Source organism: Aythya fuligula, chromosome Z, assembly GCF_009819795.1.
Source record: "Aythya fuligula isolate bAytFul2 chromosome Z, bAytFul2.pri, whole genome shotgun sequence".
NCBI classification, from domain to species: domain Eukaryota; kingdom Metazoa; phylum Chordata; class Aves; order Anseriformes; family Anatidae; genus Aythya; species Aythya fuligula.
In genome coordinates this window covers 80,515,936-80,525,311 of record NC_045593.1, presented here as the reverse complement: position 1 = coordinate 80,525,311, position 9,376 = coordinate 80,515,936, and positions in this window count along the sequence as shown.

Genomic DNA, 9,376 nt, shown 5'->3' with positions numbered 1-9,376 from the left:
TGCTGCTAGGTTAAGCACCTCTTCAATTACCCCTGTGTGCAGCACTTCCAGCTCACCTTCTGCTGCCCCTGGTTTGTGGGGAGACAACACTGCGTCATGTCATAAGCACGGGAAATGGGAGCAAACTGGCACCCTGCACCTTCATACATGAGCTGCTCAAATACAGAGGCTACTTAGTAAGCCGTAACAAGAAGCATACCAAGTAATCACATAAAGTAACCTTAATTTTCAGTGTTTTCATGCCTTAGGACAGGAAAGAAAGTTTTTGGATCTCTGCAGGCTGTACCCACAGGGTCAACAATGTCTACACAAATACTACAAATGTCAGATTTGTAGTAAAAGCAGCCTGTCTTTATCCTTTCCAATCACATCCTAGAACATTGTACAATCATGTAACAATTTGAAATAAGATCTCAGAAAAACACTTCAGAAACAAATATCCCTGAAATTTAGGATAGTTTGCATCAAATCTTGCCTTTGCAACAGACCTTTTCCATCTGTATTAAAATGAACTAAAGCCCCAGCTCTGAATACTACATTCTAGCAAAATTCAGGTCCAGACCTGAATCTGGTGTTGTAGCTCAGATTTATCCACAAAAGTGGTATCTGCCTGTGCTAAGCAAACACAAAATTATTGATCCACATTCAGTCTTGGCTGTCCATGATCATAAACCTTAAAGAAAGTATTTGAAAAGTTGGAAAAAAAAATAAATAAAAAAGAAAAAAGAAAAAAAGAAAAAAGGTGGTGTCCAACACAGATCCTCAAGGCTGGAAGTGGCCTAGTATTCCTGTAGATGTGGTCGTCAGGAGATTTTCTTATTCTGCAGTGCTGAAGAGCTCTCATTTTTAAACCACATTTCAAGCACACTTGGTTCCTAATAAATCTTTGCAAACACACCATAATGGTGCTTTCTGAATATGAAGGCAGTTGCAGTGAATGACTCAGAGGTCTGTGTCCTCAGTTCCTTCTTAATTTCAGTTCAGAAGTCCAGTGATGATTTTTCAGCATCAATAATTTAATTATAGGCATCTGAGATGATATACTGGGAGTGAACTGAGTGGGAAGAAAGAAGTTGTGAAGAAATTGAAAAGAAAGGTCAAGAACACCCAGGCAAGGTCAGGAAGGGTAACAGAGAGAAAGCAACAGTGAAGCAAGGAACAAGGGATGGAAGCAGCAGTACTCACTCAATCAATGATTCAGGGCATGTCAGTGAAGAAAGGCAAAAAATACTATTCTCCTACATAAAAGCCAGCTTCAGCTTTTGGTCCTTAGGCAAATCTTCTACTGACTTCAACAGATGTTCTCTGCTGTATCAAAGGCAGTATGTAAATCTGATTGCCCAGAAGGGATTCAGTTCTCACTACTGAATGAATGTGATGCCTTTAATTTAAGAATAAACAAACACTTCTACCTTAGCACATTTAATTTTTGCTCCCATGTTTTCTGATTTCTTTGATGCCACACTTAGTGCGCACTTCAAGCTGTACTGTATTAAATGCAAAATGTTTTCTTTGAGATTTAAAAAATGTCAAGGTCAGGAATTCCCAGATGACATATCTTGTCCCTTTTCAATTGTTTAAAGTTTGAAGTTTTGCCAAGAGTTATAATCTTTATGTAGGGCATAACCAAACTAAATGACTTATAGCCTTATGCACATGCAGATTTTGCACTGATTTGAACAACCAGTACATGTTACTAACACAGACTAGCACTCCTTCTACAAAAGAATCTCACTGATATCAATAAGACCATACAGAAAGTAAAATACTACCTAGCAAAAGCAAGAAAGGTGAGAATATGGTTCTAACTAGTATTTTGGTGATGGGACCATTGATAATCAGTCATTGTAAAGTCAAGTAGAAGTCAGTCTGATATTGTATTCATATATACAGCAGACTGAGGACTAAAACACAGTATTTCAAACACTAAATTTAGGACTACTGACAAATTCTCAGTAGTATTAAATATAGCTAATATTAAAATCATATGGTAATAAAGCGATGTGCTTTTCCACCTCTTAGGCTTAATGCTCTCCAAGAACATCAGCAAGGTTAACTCTTTCCTTCTGTGAATATATTGCCACCATCTTTTAGGCTAAGTAAAAAAAGTATCTTTGTTTAGACTTAATAGGAAATTAGTTATCCTTAGACACAGCTGAATTAAGGGAAAGAAATAATTTTATCTCCCTGAAGTTACGAGGAGCTGGGCTACTGATTTGAATGGCAACAGAATTAGCTTCTTGGATTCAAATGTGCTAGGGACCTATAGGAAACATGAAATGAGGAAAATACAATCCCCCAAAACAGTGTGAAAATATTTCGGTCTGAAAACAATTTTCCTTGGAAAATTCCAGTTCTTTGACCTTAGTAATATTTAGATAGAGTGTTTTTAAAAAAATAGGCGAATAATTTTATCATTATTTTGTAGGCCTACTCTGATGTTTTTTTTTTTGATTGTTTGTTTGTTTATTTTTTAGCATTCACATAATCCCAGGTACATTTTCCTCCATCACTTGGTGAAATGCAGCTCCTCTGAACTCCTCCATAGTTTTAGAATACACGTGACATTGACTAGACTGCATGTTTCCTATCTTTACTATAGAAACATTCCATGCTAAATTCTGCATATATCTCCTTTAGCGTATCAGCACAATTCTTTAACGCTCAGAGGCCACTGTACAGCACTTTTCATTTACAGTTGCTAAAAATAAATAAATAAATAAATAAATAAATAAATGCTTAATTAGCAGCAGCCTTAATAGAAATATGGGAAAACTGAAGATAAATGACATGCCCTGTGTAAGATGGTGAGTCAGAAAAAAAAAAGGTCTTTATTCCTAATTCCAAATAAACTTGATTGTACCACAGGAGACTTTATTTTTTCCTTCATGGAAGCCAACAGATACATAATTCTCAATGATTTTTCAGGTTTATGTTCCACATCTTCCAGATGTGGTGTTATGCTTGGTTACAGTTTGAAGAAACAACATCCCCTGTCACAGAATCACAGAATCATCTAGGTTGGAAGAGACCTCCAAGATCACTTAGTCCAGCCTCTGACCTAACACTAACAAGTCCTCCACTAAACCATATCCCTAAGCTCTACATCTAAACGTCTTTTAAAGACTTCCAGGGATGGTGACTCCACCACTTCCCTGGGCAGCCTGTTCCAATGCCTCACAACCCTTTCAGTAAAGAAGTTCTTCCTAACATCCAACCTAAAACTCCCCTGGTGCAACTTAAGCCCATTCCCCCTCGTCCTGTCACCAGGCACGTGGGAGAACAGGCCAACCCCCACCTCACTACAGCCTCCTTTAAGGTACCTGTAGAGAGCGATAAGGTCGCCCCTGAGGCTCCTTTTCTCCAGGCTGAACAAGCCCAGCTCCCTCAGCCGCTCCTCGTAGGACTTGTTCTCCAGGCCTCTCACCAGCTTCGTCGCCTTTCTCTGCACCCACTCAAGCACCTCCATGTCCTTCTTGTAGCGAGGGGCCCAAAACTGAACACAGTACTCGAGGTGCGGCCTCACCAGAGCTGAGTACAGGGGGACGATCACCTCCCTAGCCCTGCTGGCCACACTGTTTCTTATGCAAGCCAGGATGCTGTTGGCCTTCTTGGCCACCTGAGCACACTGCTGGCTCATATTCAGCCGACTATCAACCAATACTCCCAGGTCCTTCTCCGCCAGGCAGCTCTCCAACCATTCCTCTCCCAGCCTGTAGCTCTGCTTGGGGTTATTGCGCCCCAGGTGCAGGACCCGGCACTTGGCCCTGTTGAACTTCATGCAGTTGACCTCAGCCCATCGGTGCAGCCTATCCAGATCCTCCTGCAGAGCCTTCCTACCCTCAAGCAGATCGACACACGCACCTAACTTGGTGTCATCTGCAAACTTACTGAGGGTGCACTCGATGCCCTCATCCAGATCATCGATGAAGATATTAAAGAGGACCGGCCCCAGCACCGAGCCCTGGGGGACACCACTAGTGACTGGCCTCCAACTGGACTTGGCTCCATTCACCACGACTCTTTGGGCCCGGCTATCCAGCCAGTTTCTAACCCAACGAAGCGTGCGCCAGTCCAAGCCTAGGGCAGCCAGTTTCTTGAGGAGAATGCTGTGGGAGACGGTGTCAAAAGCCTTGCTGAAGTCAAGGTAGACCACATCCACAGCCTTTCCCTCATCCACCCAGTGCGTCACTTTGTCATAGAAGGAGATCAGGTTCGTCAAGCAGGACGTGCCTTTCATAAACCCATGCTGACTGGGCCTGATTGCCTGCTTGCCCTGCAAGTGCCGTGTGATGACACTCAAGAGAATCTGCTCCATGAGCTTCCCTGGCAATGTCTTGCTTCCCTGTCTGGATGTTTTATTCCTATGTCACTGTAGGACCACCCTTAGAACCACTTTAGAAAACTCACTGTAATGATTTAACTCAAAGGGAGCACATGGTGATGCATTCTGTAAAAAAAAAGAGAATAGAGTGCTCTCCCTATGCCCACAGCTACTCAACATATTTTTCAGTAGATCCACGCCTGCATTTCTTGTAATGATTTTCATACACGTACTTTGTAAATGAAGCTTACAATTCGACTGGCTGCTGTATGCTTATGTTAACTATTTCCTCCCCCCCCCAAAAAAAAAAAATTTTTTTTTCCTCACAAATTTCTGGAAAAAAAATGCTTCTGTTCAGGCCATATCTATGCTGACCACAGTACCAACCAGAGCATAGTTACATGTGAATCTACATAATGAAGGCTTGAAAAACACACACAGGCTGTTTTCAAGAACTTAAGACCTTGGTGTTACAAAGAATTGTAAAGAGACAGTAAGAACCTCAGCTGGCTCACACTTCAGGCAATAGAAGTTTTATTCTAATTTTAAGTAATATATTACTCACTTATTCCTAGTTTATAGGAGGGACAGAACATTTTCAGGATTTTGGAAAGATATCAGCTATTTTTATACAAGAGTCCCATGCCACAGGTCCATCTCACCCAAACTGCCTTGAGGCAAAGGATGCAACAAACAAAAAAATCCAGGAAGACTTGTTATGTGACTGGGGAATGAGTGAGGCAAGGAGTCACAGCAAGAGCACTTACAAGAAGAGTTCATACATGCAAATATGACTGAAATCAACCCTCTGCTGTTTGGAAAGGCAGATAAAATAAAAATAAATAAATAAATAAACAATAATGATAAAAGAAGCAAAAGACAAGAAGGGAAAAAAAAAAAAAAAAAAAAAAAGAGAGAGAGAGAGAATTACAAATTTTGGACAGAGCCAGAGAAAGAAAGAGGAAGAAATGCTATCCGAAGGATGCCAGTGTGCCTCAGTTTGACCTGAGGATTACCATTTTTTCTCTCAGAAATTCTCTGTGCATTATAACTGGGTTCTGGAAGCCTTGCAGAAGATTGTCCCTCAAAGAAGAAAGCACAAGACATATGGTCCACCATACACACTGTACCAAATACATGTTTTTGCTCAGCAAGTGGTATCCACATTTGTGCACCCACCCTATCCTCAAATCACTCTACACTCCCCGTGCAAGCATCAAACCCTTTACCCCTCCTTATTCACTTCTTATCAGAAGTGTTCTTAAGAAACTGCTATGTTTCAGGACATAGATAGGGAAGAAAATTTTTCCTTAAAGAGCATTGGGGCTCTGCTCGGGTATGACATTAAGAGGGATAACTCTGTGGGAGGTGTTGATAACAAGCAGATAAATTGTGCTGTTTCCAGCCAAGTATTCTAGCTCAAGTTCAGAAATGGATTCCTGAACCAAAACAACATTTAGCCCTAGGCGGTGGACCTTATTTATGCTCCAAGGTAATTTTTCTGAGAAATTGGTGAGCACATTTTCAAATGACTAAGCAACTGGATAACTTTCATTATCCCACAGTTTTGCTCTGCTACTGCACAATTTGCATAATTCTGAACAAATAGTCCTGTGCATGTGATGCTTAAAATCAGAATAACAGATACACTGCAAGCTTTTACACTTGAGGAGGTAGACTAATGGATTAATGACACATACAGTTACTTATGAAAATTCACTGTATTCCTCTTTCCATAACTTGAAACTAGAAAAAAATAAAATGAGCTACTCTGCTCAACATAGTTCCACATCTCATAATTAAGTAGCTGTATTTTAAAATATTACATTTCAGTTTCTGAAACAAATTTCTGTTGTTACCTTTCTGATTTGAATAACAAGGTATTTTATGCCTACTTTGCATTTTATTAGTGTATTTTAAACAGCTCTCCATAGATTTGGTTACTTGCGCAAAGAATTGGACTGCAGCATTTATACTTTTGTTAAGTTCTTGAATTAAAAGATAACACATTAAAATTGTGTCATAGGGAAGAAGGTTGTGAAGAGTGCTGATGTCAAAGCACAGAAACAGAAACAGTAAATTCTTTTTTCAGCACATTGCTTGATAACAGATTTGCACAGGGTCTTGACCCAGTATTTTATGATTACCTTTTCAAGTGTGTTATCTAAATTGACCTGTCTCTGCTTTCAGACTAATCTTTAGAATCATTAATAATAACAGCTAAAGTCAATATAAGACTAAAATTAGTGAAGTCAATAGTTCTTGAGTGTTCCTAAAATTATACCCATACCCCACTGACTTACAGCTTCTGAAAAGTGAGAGGCATAAAATCAATTTATTTTTTTTTTTTAATTCAGCTTTATCTTCCCTACTGTTCTCTTCAGAAACAGTCATTTTTACTATTATAATGTTTTACATGACAATGATACCATGAGATTACTTCAACTCTCTCAATAAATTGACTGATTTTTGCAATTCGTATGATTGTCTGATTTCCTTATGGAACTGATATGATTAGATTCTGAGCAAAAAGGTGTGCTTATTTTGGTGTACTTGGTATCTGAGTGTCTATCATTCTAGAAAATCAGATTTGTTCTGAATTCAAACTAAAGAGATGTTCTACTGCTGAAATTTAAGGTGAACAATGTAAAAAGTAATGCAAAAAAAAAAAAAAAAAAAAAACTGTCAATGCAGGAACTTAAAATATTTCCTATGTAGTTTAGGAAAAACACCTAAATTGGCATTTCAGGCCACCAGAAACCATCTTAACTACAAACCCATGAACACCTACATTTGCTTAACATGAAGAATTTAACTACCCCACATACTTCAAATATATGTTCAGGAATATTTAAATTATGGTTGCCAAAGCAGAGGCTATTAAATGGTGTTTTTGTAACTTAATTTGTTTTTCTTTTGAATATCCCAAGTGTATTATGAACCTGCAGGCTCACATGGATAAAACTGAAGGAGATACTGTGTTGCTATTCTGCAAAAGTTTGTCTACATTTTTTTGGCAAAATTCTCATTATTGCCTTACAAAGTTTTCAAATAGACTTGAATTTTTAATTTCTAATCTGGAACCCAGAATCCTATCTGTATGTATTGGGCCTGGCTGGGATGGAAGTAACTTTCTTCATATCAGCCTGTATGGTGCTGTGCCTTGAATTTCTGGGTAAAAGGCTGTTGGTTACACAGTCTCATTTTGCATAATGCTGTGAACAGTGCCTGTACAGTGCTGAGGCTTCTTCTCTTTCTTTTTTAGCCCTGTCCTCCCGCTCGACTCAGTTCTGTATCTCAATAAGAAAGTCTCAACAATGAATAGCTTAATAAAATAGCTATTTTAATAAGCCAAAATGGAAAGTAATATACAGATAATGTCCCTTCAGATGCTGGGTACCCCACATTCATGTAGCATTGAGTAGACCCTAGATGGATTTTCCCAGGGCATGCTGCACCAATCTGGTATGTGGAGAGGTTCCTCGCCCATCATGCACCTGGGTGCCTTCTATTTTGCATAACAAAAGAAACCACACATCTCCTCCTGATGGATTGGGATGTCCTTTTTGACACCACTCATCCTAACATAAGGGTTTTTGAAGTCTCATGTACAAAGCCCCAGTAGAATAGACATGACTGTCCAAAACCACTAACTCTGCCATACAACATCTTCTGCAAGACTCCCAGTACACCTTCAGCAGACCGGTAGAAAGAAAGCAAGTTCTGGTAAGCAGGTATGTGCTATCTAGAAAAAGAGAACAAACAGAAAGTTAAGTAACCAAATGTCAGTGTGATATATGGAGTAATAATTCGTGTCAAGATGTTTGATGTTAATAAAGAAGGGGGAGATGTGGAAGTGTGGCCATGGGGGTTGAGAAGTCCCATGATTGATGATAATATCAAATTCTTAACGATGAGGCCATCAGGAATGTAAAGAGTTTAGAGGGAACCAAGAAGGGCAATTCAGGAGACCCCATGATGTTTCTGGTTGCTTGTTCTCTAGCCATTAAGGCATGGAAGTTGCCGGGGGTTTGCTGTTGCCAGACAAAGTTGTTTGACCAATGAAAAGTCGTTTGAAAAGGACTGCTGTGGGGTGAAGGGTATAAGAGGGGAGCAAGATGAAAATACAACACTATATATAACATAATGAAGTTATGTCACCGATAAAGAAGTAGGAAAAAGGAACGAATAGGACAGGCTAGCAGAAGAGGGACCAGGACAGGAACAGGCACATTGATCACCTTATGAAGATAGGTTTGGCCAAACTCAGCAAGCCACTCAAAGAAGCCTGTATAGGAAGTCATTGGAAATAGGCGCACCGGAGCTGGGAATAAGCTTGAGCTGAGAGAAGCGGACCTGCGCACACAACTGCCCCTCGCTGGTCAGCAGTTGCGCATTATGGGGAATCATACGTCCTTAGAAACAAAGACTGTCCTGGTAACCTTACAGCTTATTCCCTTTATTAACAATCACACAGTTTATGATCTTGAAATATGGGACCAAACTGAGGTCAAGGTGTGGGGACTCTGCAACTAAAAATGACAAGGTTGCAGTGGGATTGCTTGGCATGTGGCGAGTAGTCTCTGAGGCCTTAAAGAGCCCTGTGGGCATGGACATTAATAGTAGTAGACTTAAAGGATTGTTTGTTAAACACTTGCCGGAATTCGGAAAATTTTGCCATGTTTATGTTACAATTGATACCTTTTCTGATTGTACATATGTATAGGTGTACCCAGGTTTCTTATGAATATGTAAAAGCAATGTTCTACATGTATATATATTTAGAAAGTTCAATGTTAGTGTGTGCCTGTTGGTGGAGCATAGACTCCCTGTGCATCCAGCACTGTTTACTTGCCTTTTGTAAACATTACGAAATTCAGATTGAGTTGTATCTTCATTTATAACATCAGTGTCATTGGCTTGTCTATATACACCAAACCACATAATTATCTAAAATGATAGCAGCAACAGGGAAAATATACAAAGTTCTGGGGAGAACCATATGATGGGTGAAATGATGCTAACATGTTGTGTTGTTAAGTCACCTTCACT